Source organism: Mustela lutreola, chromosome 4 (genome assembly GCF_030435805.1).
Source record: "Mustela lutreola isolate mMusLut2 chromosome 4, mMusLut2.pri, whole genome shotgun sequence".
In the NCBI taxonomy this organism is placed as follows: Eukaryota; Metazoa; Chordata; class Mammalia; order Carnivora; family Mustelidae; genus Mustela; species Mustela lutreola.
Genome location: NC_081293.1, coordinates 174682323 through 174697279, shown reverse-complemented (window position 1 = coordinate 174697279; position 14957 = coordinate 174682323). Strand labels below are relative to the sequence as shown.

Genomic DNA, 14957 nt, shown 5'->3' with positions numbered 1-14957 from the left:
AACACCCCATAGAGAACTATATGGAGAGATACATGAAAACAGTAAAGAAATCAAGATGGAGTTCTAAAATGTTCAGGTAACCTGAAGGAAGATCAGAGGAACAAGCTAAAAGCCAAAGGAACAAATAACAGACGTGAGCACTAACATCTCAATTACCTTGTTTTCTTTTTGAGAGGGAGATAAAAGGGGGTGGTGAGGGGAAGGGTAGCATGAGAGGGGGAGAGAACCCCAAGCAGGCTCCACACCCAGTGTATGGGGCCTTGTAGCCCTCCTGGCCTCACAACCCTGAGGTCATGACCTGAACAGAAATCAAGAGTCTGAGCTTTAACCACGTTAAGCCACCCAGGTGTTCCTTACTTTGACCAACAGAATTTTAGGTGTCTCAACCAACAGATTAGCATATTAGATAAAAATACCCCAATTGTATTCTGCTTATAAGAAACTTGACATTCAATGTCATTGATAAGTTTAAAGTAAAGGGAGCCTGTGAACGTTAATGAACAGTAAGAGCAGGGCACCTGGGTGGCTCAGTTGATTAAGCATCTGCCTTGGGCTCAGGTCATGATCTCAGGGTTCTTGCCTCCAGCTCCCTGCTCAGCGGGGAGCCTGCTTTTTCCCTCTCCCTCTGCCCTTCTTCCTGTTCGCTGGAGTTTGCTTGCTCTCATAACCTCTTAACAAACCCAGTAGGAGTGACTCTCAGTATCTGATAAGTTAGACTTTAGAGCTAAGAAAATTGTTGCGAAGGGGGGACACTACCTAATGTAAAAGGGTAATTACAACAGAAAGACAGGATTTTTAAATGTGTACATACCAAACAGTGCCTCAATAAAGCAAAAATTGGTAGAAATGAAATAGACCTCCACATTTTAGTTGGACATAAGCACATCACTCTAGTCATAGATATAGAGCACCTAGACAGAAGTCAAAAAGGTTTCAGAAAAGCTGAACACCACCATGAATGTCAAAATACTTACTTCCTTGAGATAAACCCGACCTGATCATAGTTGAGAGTTCTTTGTATTGCTGAATTGTATTCCTTAATACTTTGAGGATTTTTGCATCTGGTAATTCTTTTGCATGATCTGTCCAATCTGGGTACCAGGGTAATGACAGGTTTGTTTATTTAAAGATTTTATTTATTTAGAGAGCATAAGCAGAAGAAGCAGCAGGCAGAGGAAGGGGAGAAACCTACTCCTTTTTGAGCAGGGAGCCAGATGTGGGACTTGATCCCAGGACCCCAGGATCATGACTTGAGCCAAAGGCAGCTGCTTAACCGACTGAGCCACCCAGGCATCCCAAATGACAAGTTTCTAAAAGGGGATAGATATACTCCTTCCATTTTCCAGAAGAGATTGTATGGAACTGCGGTTAATTCTTTATAAACATTAGCTGGAATTCTCCAGTGAAACCATCTACGCTAGAACACTTTTTTGTGTGGTTTTATTATTTATTATTATTATTTTTAAAGATTTTATTTATTTGACAGAGATCACAAGCAGGCAGAGAGGCAAGCAGAGAGAGAGGAGGAAGCAGGCTCCCCTCTGAGCAGAGAGCCTAATTCGGGGCTCCATCCTAGGACCCTGGAATTATGAGCTGATGGCAGAGGCTTTAACCCACTGAGCCACCCAGACGCCCCTTTCGTGTGGTTTTAATTGAAAATTCAAACTTCTTAATTACAGGGTTATTCAGGTTATTGGTTTCCTCCTAGATGACTTGTAGTAGGTTGATTTTTGAGGAATTGACACATTGTTTTTGGTAAGCTGTCAAATTTATGAGTATAGGGTTCATAGTATTCACTCATAATTTTTAATAGCTGTGGGATCAAAAGTGTTGTCTTTCATTCCTGATAATGGTGATATGTGTCTTTCGCTATGGTTATTTCTAGAAATTTAACGGACTTATTTTTGCCCAAGAACCAGCACTTTGCTCCATTGATGTATTTCCTCCCCACCCTCTGTTGATAGCCTATTTTCAATTTTTTTTGCTTAAATTTTGTTTATCTTGTTCTTTTTCTAGGTTCTTGATCTGAGAGCTTAGATTGTGTTCTACAAATCTAGATACATCATATATTCATGTTTATTCAATTCAATGTTTCTAAAAAAAAATTCTCTTGAGACCCTCTTTGACCCACTGATGATGTAGAAGTGCATTTCTTAGTTCTCAGATGCTTGGACATTTTCCGGTTGTCTTTGTCACAGATTTCTGGTTTGGTCCCACTCTAGTCAGGTAACACACTATATCAGTTAAAAAAATTTTTTTTTGAAGTTTGTGGCTTAGAATATGGTCTGTCTTGAGGTGTGCGCTCATGGCCCTTGAATATATTCTGCTGGGCAGAGTGATAACATTGGATTGTTAGTTGAAGGTGTCAAATACTGTGTTATTGCTGATGGGCTTTCCCAGTAATTTGAAGTATTGAAGTTCGTAAATGTAGAATAGTATATTTTCAGTTTTGAGTTTTGCTTTACATATCTCACAGCCTTGTGTTTTGCAAACACATTTAGGTTAGTGATGACATCTTGGTGGATTGACCAATATAATATCAGTCTACTAATTTTCTTTGTTCTGAAGTCTGTTTTATTTGAGTCTTAATTTCCTTTCATTGGTGTTTGCATGATATCTTTTTCCTTACATTTATTTTCAATTATCTGTGTCCTTTTATAGTAAGCAGTATATAATTGGGTCATGGTTTTTAATGTGCTGTCCATCTGTCTTTAATTGGTATGTTTAAGCCATATGTATTTAATATAGCCATTTCTATGTTAGGGTATGAGTCTGTCATTTCATTTTGTTTCCTCATTTTCACTTCGCTTTTGGTCTAGCCTTCCTATGGATTTCTTTAATATGTTTTAAAGTCATGCTATACCTACATATGAGTCTTGACAGATTTCTAAGTGGTAGCTCTAGGTATTACCTAAACACACATAACCTGTGATAATCTACCTTTTTACCAGTCCCACTGAAATTTAGACTCTCATTTTTATAGTGTTCTAAATATTTCCTAAATTCAGGGGCACCTGTGTGGCTCAGTTGTTAACCATCTGCCTTTGGCTGAGGTCATGATCCCAGGGTCCTGGGATCTCTTCTCCCACTCCCCCAGCTTGTATTCCCTTTCTTGGTGTCTCTCTCTCTGTTAAAATCTTTAGGGGCACCTGGGTGGCTCAGTGGGTTAAGCCTCTGCCTTTGGCTCAGGTCATGATCTCAGGGTCCTGGGATCAAGCCCCGCATTGGGCTCTCTGATCAGTAGGGAGTCTGCTTCTCCCTCTCTCTCTCTCTTTACCTGCCTCTCTGCCTATTTGTGATCTCTCTCTCTCTGTAAAATAAATACATAAAATCTTTTTTAAAAACTTTAGAAACCCCAAACATTTCCTATATTCCTGTGTGTACGTGCCCCATATCTTATCTGTGAGTGAAAATGTAGCTTGCTTTTATATGTTGGCTGTTGCAGATAGTGGTACAATAAACATAGTGGTATACATATCTTTTTGAATTAGTGTTTTTGTGTTCCCTGGATAAATGCACAGTAATGCAATCATTGGATCATAGGGTATTTTTTTAAAATTTTTTTAAATTTTTAAATTTTTAAAAAATTTTTAATTTTAACTTTTAAAATTTTTTTAATATAACGTATTATTAGCCTCAGGGGTACAGGTCTGTGAATCACCAGGTTTATACACTTCACAGCACTCACCTTCCCCAGTGTCCATAACCCAACCACCCTCTCTCCCTAACCCCCTTCCCCAGCAATCCTCAGTTTGTTTTGTGAGATTAAGAGTCTCTTATGGTTTGTCTCCCTCCCAATGCCATCTTGTTTCATTTATTCTTTTCCTACCCTCCAAACCCTCCACATTGCATCTCAACTTTCATAGAGGATTTCTATTCTTAATTTTTTGAGGAACCTCAATATGTTTTCCATAGTGGCTACACCACTTTGCATTTCCCTTTGCACAAGGGCTCTTTCCTGTCCCCGCCCCTCACATCCTTGTGAACACTTGCTGTTACTTTTTAAAATTTTAGGCATTCAGACGGTAGGAGATGAGATCTCATTGTGGTTTTGATTTGCATTTCCCTGATGAGTGATGTTGAGTGTTCTTTCCTGTGTCTGGCCGTCTGTATGTTGTCTTGGAAAAATGTCTAATAAGGTCCTCTGTCTATTTAATTGGATTGTTTTTTGGTGTTATGTAAGTTCTTAATAGATTCTGGACATTAACTCTATTTCTTTCTTTTTTTTTTTATTTTTTATTTTTTTTTTTTTTAAAGATTTTATTTATTAATTTGACAGAGAGAAATCACAAGTAGACAGAGAGGCAGCCAGAGAGAGAGAGAGGGAAGCAGGCTCTCTGCCGAGCAGAGAGCCCGATGCGGGACTCGATCCCAGGACTCTGAGATCATGACCTGAGCCGAAGGCAGCGGCTTAACCCACTGAGCCACCCAGGCGCCCCCATTAACTCTATTTCAAATATATCCTATACAAATACCTTCTCCCATTCAGTAGGTTGCCATTTTGTGATGTTGATGGTTCCCTTTGTTGTACAAAAGCTTTTGATTTGGTTGTAGTCCTGATAGTCCTGATAGTTTATTTTCATTTTTGTTTCCCTCACCTCGGAAGACCTGTCTAGGAAAATATTGCTATGGCTGATGTCAGAAGTTACTGCTTATTTTTGCTAGTTTTGTGGTTTTGTGTCTGACCTTTTGGTCTTTAATCCTTTATAAGTCTACCTTTGTGCAGGTTATTAGAAAATAGTTCAGTTTCATTTTCTACATGTAGCCGTCTAGTTCTCCCAGCACCATTTATTGAAGGGACTGTCTTTTCCCAGTTGTATCACCTTGCTTCCTTTGTCATAGATTAATTGACCATATACGCATGGATTTGTGTCCGTTTTGTGCCAGATCCAGACTGTTTTGAGTAATGCTGCTTTGTGGTCGATTATGAAATCTGGAATTGATAATTTCAGCTTTTGTTCTTTCTCACGATGGCTCTGGCTGTTTGTGGTGTTTTGTGGTTCCATACAAATCTTCGTATTCTTGTTCTGTGAAAAAATGATGTTGTTACTTTGAGAAAAGATTGTATTAAATCTGTAAATTGCTTTGGGTAACATGGATATTTTAACAGTATTCCCACCCGTAAGCCTGGAATACCTTTGTGTAGTCTTCAGATTCTCCCATCAGTGTTTTTATAATTCTCAGGGTACAGGTCTTTCACCTCCTTGTTATGTTAATTCCTAGGTATCTTACTCTTTTTTGGTACCATTTTAAATGAAATAGTTTCCTTAATTTCTTTTACTTTGTCACTAGTGTATAGAAATGCTGCTGATTTCTGGATATTAATTTTTGTATTCTGCAACTTGACTGAATCCATTTACTCTCTCAATATTGTTTTTGGTGGAGTTTTGGGTTTTTCCTATATAGAACAGATTACACTGACATTAAAAAAAAAAAAAATGAGCTCTCATCATTTATGATAACTTGAAAGGACCTAGAGGGTATTCTGATAAGTCAGACTGAAAAAGACAGATACCATGTGACTTCACTCATGTGGAATCTAAAAGCAAGCAACAACAACAGAATAAAAAGCAGAATGAGGCCCATAAACACAGAACAGACTGGTTGCCTGAAGGAAGGGGCATGGAGGTATGGGCTAATAGGTGAAGAGGAGTGGGAAAGAGTCTTCCAGTTACAGAATGAATAAGTCATGCGAATAAAAGGTAGAGAGAGTAGGGAATAGTCAGTGATACTGTAATAGTGTTGTGTGGTGACAGGTGCTAGCTACACTTGTGATGAACATAGCATAATACATAGAGAAGTTAAATCATTATACACTGGAAACCAGGGTAACATTGTGTGTCAACTATACTGAAAAACAAAATGGATGAAATAGTAAATTCTTATACCTACTATTGGAGTGGTATGAAACAAGTTTTGCTTCAACCATCAAATATAATTTAGAACTCTGAAAAGGAGGAAAACTTCTCTGTTTACTTGTATTTTGGTTTATTCTGTTTTTCTGTTTTTCTGCTTTCCTGATGGTCTGGGATAATTTCTTTTGGTCTCTTTTCTGCTTAGAAAACACTTCAGCCATTGCTTTAAAGTAGGTTTGATTGTGAAAAGTTCTAGTCTTTCTTTATTGGAGAAAGTCTGGGACCCCGAGATCATGACCTGAGCCTAAGACAGCTGCTTAATGACTGACCCACCCAGGTGCCCCTTCCCTTCTATTTCTTGAGGATACTTTTGTTGGATATAGGATTGTAGGTTGACTGTTTCTAACCCCTCTTGCACAACATTGTGGCACTTCTAGTCTCCAGGATTTCCAATGAGAAATTTTTCTTACCTGCTTTAAAGATTTTAAGATTCCAGAAGTTCAATTATGAGGATTCAACTCATGGATTTTGGGGGGGTTATTGTGTTTGGGGTTTTCTGAGCTGATTGAATCTGTAGGTTTATGTCTCCCCCCAAAATTGGAGTTTTCAGCCACCATTCTGTCCTTTCTCAGACTCAACCTTGTTTATCCTCTGCTGTGATTCCAATAACACAGAAGTTAACCATAATCCTATAGCTGGGCAAGGCTCTGTTTAGTTTCTTCAGTTTATATTCCCTTTCTTGTTCACATTGGACATTTCCTGTTCTGATTTCTAGTTCACGGGTTCTTTTCTATGTTCCCTCCATTCTATCACTGAACTCATTCACTGAATTTAAAATATCAGTTCTTACATAGGTTAAATCTATTTTCCCCCTTATTTCCTTGCAGAGACTTTTTATTTCTGAGGCTATTTTTTTTTTTTTTTTGTGGGTTTTAAACATTTGTAATTGTTTTTAGGAAGTCTTTTAATGATGGCTATTTTAAAATCTTTGTCCGATAAATCTAACATAAATCATTTCAGTGTTGACATTTGATTGTCTCCTTATTTAGTCTGAGATATTCTTGGGTCTTGGTTATGATGATTTTCCTATTGAAACCTAGATATTTTTGTATCAAACTCTGGGTGTTTCTTAAACTTTGTGTTCAAACTGGTTGTTTGCTGCTGGTAGGAGCAAAGTGGTGTGGGGGGGGGGGGGAAACTGCCTCATCACTGGCAGGAAGAGATAGAAGTCTAGGTTCTTATTCAAGCTGTTGACCTGCAAATAGACTCTTAAATATTGCGGATTGGAGTGGAGTTTGTTCCTCCTTCTCTTCCTGGACCCCACGGTGTTCCCACTGGGTGATGGTGAAAGTCTTCAGTCTCCACTAGCCCTCCTCTGTCCCCACCTACATGGGAGGGATGCCACCTTGTGTGGGGGCTGAATTCCAGACTCCCCATGTTGCCTCCAGCGACCTAGGAGGGGAGTGGGGAGTGCTCATTACTGCCCCGGGGACCATAATCCTAGCTTCTTTCGCTACTTGGCAGTCTCTGGCACAGCCCAGGCAGGTGTGTTCAAAGTGTTAGTCTCTAGAGAAAGTAGAATTCTAGGCTTCCACTTGACCTTTGCTGACACAGGTGAAGATAAGGAGGTTTTGGTGTAAAGATGGTAGTTTTGTGGGGTTTTCTTGGTGTCTTATTTTTGAGAGTGTGTGTGTTTGGAATAGAGTGGCTATGGTCTAATTTTTTTTTTTTTTTTTTTTTTTTTTTTTTTTTTTAAATCATCTTAAGTGGCCTGTCTGCTAGTTTCTTGTTAGGTGGAGAAACCTTTTTGTTGTTTGGACCTATTGGTGTTTCTGGGCATCCTATGTCTTCAGCTCCAAATCGGGAATGTATGAGGCAGAACCAACTAGTGTTTCTTGGTTTCCAGCCTTTTTCTCTTAAATACTCTGGTCCTTATTTTTATATATGATACCCACAATTTTTAGTTCTACTTAATGAGAGGAATAAGGAAAAGTACATCTACTCCCGCTTCCCAGAAGCAAAAATGTGCTTTACAACACGACTTGAAGGATAAAATTCTGGAAATCAGAGATTAGCTTTCATGGCATTAGGACCGGGTGGGGTGGTGGTCTAAGCAGGCAGTGTGAAGAATCCTCACTGGTTTGTATCGATGGTGTTGAATTACAGGAACCATCACTGAGGACAAAATTATTTATGACCTAATGTTCATATGCAAGGAACACAAAGCGAGAGAAATCTAAGTTAGAGGATTGTGTCAGGGTCTGTATACTGGCTTTATTATCACTCTAGCTTTGCAAATTATTACCATGGAAAAAAAACCAGACATTGTACTTATTTATTTCAGCTGTGTGTGATCCTGCAGTTACCTCCATAAACATTTTAATTGAACACAGATTCATTGAAAAACACAAAACTTTGTTTCCAAAGCTAAACTATAGGGTAAGGTATATATCCACACAGTCTTCCTTTCAGTGGTGTTCCCTCTCTCTCTCCCTAGATAACCATGTCAATGCTTTTTGTTTGTTGTTGCTGCTGTTCTGTTGCTTTGGAAATACATTTTATGTCCATTTTAACTTTGCTCCCTTGCTGTTCCCACTTACAAAGAATCCTATTGAAAGATTGTCTGTCATGCTTTTTTGTTTAATTTTCCTGGATCGCTCTGTGTTGATCGATCTGTAGACCAGTCTCTTAGAGCTCTTTATCATTGCATGGGTAAATCATAGTTTTTTGTTCTTACAGATAATGACACGGTTTTTGAGCGGTGGTTATTTTGTAATTTTGTATTCATGAGTGTATTTTGGAATACACTAGAGATGGGATTTCTGGATTAAGTGTAAATATTGGCCAATTTATGAGAACTTTTAATTCTAGGGAATCAATATGTAATACGAGGGTGGGATAATCCTCCCCTTCACCCAATTACGGTATTTTTTCTAGCTATTCTTGCTATTTTTCTACTTTGAACTTTTTTGTCAACACTCGAAGGGCCCTGCATTGTTTGTTTGCTATTGGAGTATGTCTATAATTCATTGGTCATAAAGCTTAGTGTATGAAAAGGAGGGCATATAAACTCAGTGAGGAAAAAATGGACTTATTAATAGCGTTGAAACAACTTGATAGCCAGATGGAAAAAGGTAAAGTTCGATTTGTTCCTCACATAATGCACAGGAATACTTTCTGAACACAAAAAATGAAATAGTCCAAGCACTTCGGAGGGGAGGAAACATTCCTATACAAGAGTCAAACCCAGAGGTGGTTAAGACGTTAGTACCTTTGCCAAAAATTAGAAGCGAGGTTGAAATAATCAGACGAACTAGAAATCTTCACTACATGTCCCACAGAATAAGGGCTAATCTTGATTTGTAAGGAGCTACTAAAAACTGAAAGTAATAATCTAAAAGAAAAAAGGGTAAAAGTGGCCCTTAAACATAGAAGAGCAGTTGTTAAGGAAGAAATGACCTCTCCTTGTTTTAACTATCAGAGTGGCAGAACTCTACAAGTTTATCCTTCTGCTGGCAAAGCACTGAGAAACGCACTTTGACATTGCCTAGTGGTTCAAATTCAGTGCTTGTACAGAAGGTTTTTCAAGGTGCGATTAAGAGCATGAACACTTACTAGGTGTTATAAATATTTCTTTAGCTACATATCCTTGCACAAATTTCTTGAATTCCCCTTGCTGATCTTGTTGATGCACTAGGAATGGTAAGAAACATTTATCTTGTGATTTCTGTGAGAAGGATACACTGAAAGAAATAGTCCCCCCCCCCCCCATTACTTGTATTATCACAACCTAATTTTTGTTACATGGCTGTTACAGTAACTCGTTAGCTGAAAATCTAGGAGTACAAGAAGTTACTTGTAGGTTGGGACTGAGTAGTTGCAAACCAGTGCCTTTTGCCTGTACAAGTCACAGTGTTTGGGAAGATCAGGTGTGGAACTGGAGCTTTGCAAGTGGGGAGGTATAGCAAAACTTCAGAGTGCTTTTTTGAAAACACTGAACCACCTCTGCCCTTCTAGGGACAGGCTATTCACCTAGCAGAGTAGATGGTGAGGGACCTGGGTAGAAAAAAAGAAGACAGAACCTGGTGCAAAGTGGGGAAGAGACTTTTTCAGAGACCCAGCTCCAAAGCTTAAGTCTGTCACAGGTTCTATTTTGTCAAAATTACTGAGTGAACGCACTTGGTGGAGTCTATATCTTGCAGTGAAAATAACTTTGAATTGCAACTGATCTCCATCCATAGTTAGAAAGTCCTGCTGCTCAGACTGTGGACATGGAGGACAGTTACCTTTAGAAGTTCAGAATTTCTAGCCCCACCCCAAGCATTTCAAGAGGATTTCTAAGGTATTTGTATGCGTATCTCAAAATCAGAAGCACTGTTTTACTTGAGACTCTTAGAGGAGAGCTATCTAGGAGAGTGGGAGAAAGGGACTATACTAACGACTTAAAACTTTATTACCTGACTGGTTTCCTTTTTCATTCCCAGTATTGATACATGGTTGTATCCGAATCTATTAGTCGTTTATATGTTAAGATGGTGTTTAAACAAGGTCCATCATTGTCATTTAATACCTCAAGCTTAGGAGTTAGGTTCTAGTCTAGCTGTTTTACAGTGGGGGGAAACTGAGACAAGGGAAGCCCCCCCACCCCCCGCCTCTTCTTCCTTGAAATAGAGTATTGTGCATTTAAGACCTCACTGTGAGATGAGCATCAGGTGTTTCTCACCTGAAAAGGATTGAATAGTTTGGAGCACACTCCTTGATTTAAAAAAAAAAAAAAAAAAAAAAAAAATCTTAGAAAGCTAAATAAAATGTAAAAATTTAGGAAGTAGTACTTCATTTCGAGACAGTAGAATTCATCTTCTAACAATAACTAGGTTAATTCCTAAGCAGAATGAATGCAATTAGAGCTGCTGTCTGAGAGATGAAAGGAAACTTTGCTATCAGAGACTGGTGGGTTAGAGGTGGTAATTGATGTAGCTCCATAATCATGCAGGAACTGGTGAGTTTATTCTAATGTGTTTACTTTGTCAAATTTTAATGATGCTCTGGAATGTATTATGAATTAGGAATTGTCATTTTTCATTATTAGTTATGGCAGGTTTTTTCATTTTCTTTTCCCTTTGAGGTCTATTTCTGTTGCATTCCTCTGTGGTCTGACCTGCCTAGAATATTCCTTGCTTACCCTGCAGCCAGGGAATAACTTCTAGAATTACATATTTTATTTCTAAAAGGGGGTTAATGTTTTGATCTTTTGTTTAAAAATTGTAGAGGAACTTTGCTGGGGTACAGCTTTGTGAGATCAGCAGTTTCTCCAGATGTGAGGTCAAAGTGTAATCATTTGAAGTTTATTCTCGAGCATTGTATGGGACCTTGAGCACACTCCTTTCTAGAAGAAAATTAGCTAGCATGTTGGCTTAGTTTAGGAGGACATGTTTAGTAGGTGAGCTTTGCAGATACTCTTAACACTTTTGATTAAGGAAAGCATACATGATGTGTGGAATAACTTAATGAGTTGCAGAAGTAACCTATTAAAACCATTTTATTGTAGCTATGTTGCAAAGTCTATGCAGAAGTGGTTTTTTTGTTTTGTTTTAAGCCTTCCTTACATCTTAAATACATCTTGGCTTTTGCCTGTTTAAAAATGACCAGCTTCGGTTTTATTTTCCTTCATGCTTTCTAATTTGAGTGTTAAGCTTTGTGCAAAAGCTCTGTGGGATCGACCTAGGAATAATTCCCACTCGCTCATTACAGTGCACAGACCCTGAATCAAGTGTGTAAAGGTGGTTTTCATTAACCAAAATACAATCAGCTTAATAAGATGACAACTGTATGTGAACAGACATTATAGTTTCTTGATTCACAGGGGCTTATAATAAAAATAGTGAAACGTTGACTATCTTCAAAACCATCCAATAAAATAACTCAATTTGTATTTATGGTATAAATACTAAATATTTTTGGCTTCGTGGGTCATAGTGTCTCTGTATTAACTCTTGCAATGCAAAAGCAGTCCTGGTGTGCAAATGAATGGGCAGGGCTATGTCCCAACAAAACTGTGGACCCAAGTTTTAACTTCATAAAATTTTTGGTATGTGGTGAATAATATACTTGATTGTGTAAGCCTGGTGATTCACAGACCTGTACCCCTGGGGATAAAAATATATGTTTATAAAAAATAAAAAATTAAAAAAAATCTGGAAACCATAATTTTTAAAATGTAAATTATATGAATATCACATTTTAGAAGTACTCTTTTATACCATATAGTATATCATGTAAAATATATTATTGTATGTTAAATGTTAGTCATTTTTACTTCATCTTATGGAATGATTTTTTATACATTTTTAAGGTTAAAACATAAATAATAATAAAGTATATGGGTCTTAATAAAAAAAACAGTTAATACTAGAATACCATTTTGGTAGGACCGACAAAGCTTGCTAAGCTCTATAATACAGATTTTCTAGTTTTTATTGACACCGTTATGATTACGGTGGTGCTGTTAAGATGCTGCTTAGAGTTAAGGACATTGGGGAGAGTATGTGTTATGGTGAGTGCTGTGAAGTGTGCAAGCCTGACGATTCATAGACCTGTACCCCTGGGGTAAATAATACATTATATGTTAATAAAAAAATGTAAAACTGCTTAGAGTATTTCATTGGATATTTCAAAATTGTACGTTTGTTTCAGTCTTCACTAAATTGAGAAGATTTCCTGTCATTTTGCTTGTGTATTAGGATTAGTATGTCTCCTGTCTGTTGAGGATTTTGCTGATACTGCCACCTAGAATATTCTGTGCTTGTTTTTCAAAACACTTAACAGCATATTAATTGGCAGAATAGCCTGATGTAGTTAGACCTTGTAACAAGGTTCCACAGGCTAGCTATGTGTGATTTGGGCTTACTTTTCCTCAGCCTCATTTTACTAAGCTTTAAAATGGGAATAATAGGACTAGCTTTGCCCTCATGTCCCTAGACACAAATGAAGGAATTTCAAAACTGAAGCTGGAGAAAATGCATATTAAAACCATGAGCTCTCAGTACAAACCTATTAGAATGACCCAAACTTGAAACATCGACAACACCAAGTACTGATGGGGCATAGCAAGAACTGCCGTGGCTGCGAGAATATAAAACAGAACAGCTGTTTTGGAAGACGGTTTGATGGCTTCTTAGAAAAAGAACATAACTCTTACCCATACAGTTCAGCAATTGTACTCATCAATGTTTGCCCAGAGTATTTGAAAACTTGTGTTCACACTGGCAGCTTTATTGATAATTTCCAGAACATGGATGTAACCGAGGTAGTGGTCAGTAGGTGAGTGGATAAGTTGGTTTATTTAGACAGTGGAATATTATTCACTGCTTAAAGGAACTATCAAGCCATGAAAAATGTGGAGGAAGCTTAAATGTGTATTACTAAGTGAAGGAACAGATTTGGAAAGGCTTCTGTATGGTTCCAGTTATGATCTAGAGAAGGCAAAACTGGAGAGAAAGTAAATAAATGGTTAGGGATAGGGAAGGGGGAGGGATGAATGGGCAGAGAGCAGGATTTTTAGGGCAGTGAAAATCTACCATAATCACGGGTACACGTGATTACTATACATTTGTCCAAAATCATAGGTTGGATAATACCAACCATGAATTTTCAGGCAAATGAAGGCCATTAGATGATTATGATGTCAGTGTAGGTTTATCAACTGTAGCCAATACACTATTCGGGAGGATTTTGATGAGGAGGCCGGCTGTGCCTTTATTGGGGAGGGGGTTTCTCTGGGAAATCTCTATACCTTTATTTTGTTAACCTAAAAAAACCTACCTTTATTTTATTAACCTAAAACCTTTTTATTAAAAGCTAGCATGGATAACATTACTTTTAAAACTTTAAGAAACAAAACAGGATCCTAGGGGAAAGAGAAGAAAAAATGACAATCAGAGGGAGGCAAACCATAAGAGATTCTTAATTGTAGGAAGCAACTGAGGGTGCCGGAGGGTAGTAGAGGGGGTGCATGGTGTAACGGTGGACATTGTGGGGGGGGGTTATGTGATGTAACGAGCACTGGGTATTTTATAAGACTGAATCACTCAACTCTACCTCTGAAACCAATAATACATTATACATTAATTGAATTTAAATAAAAATTAAAAAACCTAGGTCAGACCTCCCTTCTCCCTGGTAAACTTTGCATGCTTTCTTTCTTTCTCTCTCTCTCTCTCCCTCTCTCTTCCTTTCTTATTTGTCAGAGTCATAGAGCGGGAACACAAGCAGAGTGGGAGAGTGAGAAGCAGCCTTCCCAGCGAGCAGGGAGCCCAACATGGGCTTGATCCCAGGACCTGAGTCAAAGGCGCCCCGAACTTTCTTTTCCCTTGTAAAGTTTTAAATTTAGCATATAGTACATTATTGGTTTCAGGAGTAGAAACGGTGATTCATCACATATAACAACACCCAATGCTGCTAATAACAAGTGTCCTCAACAGCCTGCTTCCCATTTTTAGGGGCCATACTCCTTTTTCAATGTTCAGAGGGGATGGCCTTTGGGGGGAGGTGGAGAGGCGTGGAAAGGGAAAGCTAGTACATCTGTAACTTCAAAAGGATCCTCAGTTACTTAAGTATTTCCCATTATTACCCAATTTACCCAGCTTATGTTTTTAGTTTTGCTTTGTTTTTGTGCAGCACTTAAAATGTTATTACCAAATCTCTGAAAAGTAACTGAGACAAAGTTGTTCTTTAACACTGTACAGTTTTAATGCAGTGTTGTTGTCAGAATACGGTATTATAGCCTACATGCTTTTCCAGGCATTTACTCAAGTCAAACTTCTTGATGTTAAAGTTCAGTTTTTAAGAGAATTTCTGATCTGAAAAGGTTCTTAACCTAAATAAGCAAGGTAATTTACAGGTGATGGTGGTTTTGCTTGTTTTTGTGACTGTAGAAGTGTAAACACTTTATTTATGGTTAACAGCTAGAGATGATGCGTTATATAACAATAACATTTTAGCGAAAGGACTTAAATGTAATTATCACAAATTAGCATAATTAAGCAATATGATTATTATAGGCTGTTGATATAATTTGGAGCTTGGACTTGAATAGAAAATGAA

At 38.0% G+C, this 14957-nt stretch overlaps 1 protein-coding gene across 21 annotated transcripts in view; it reads left to right on the top strand.

Moving 5' to 3' along the window:
- Positions 1-14957, top strand: part of CADPS2 (calcium dependent secretion activator 2) — a 533537-nt gene that overhangs the window by 50500 nt on the left and 468080 nt on the right. The window lies entirely within an intron of this gene.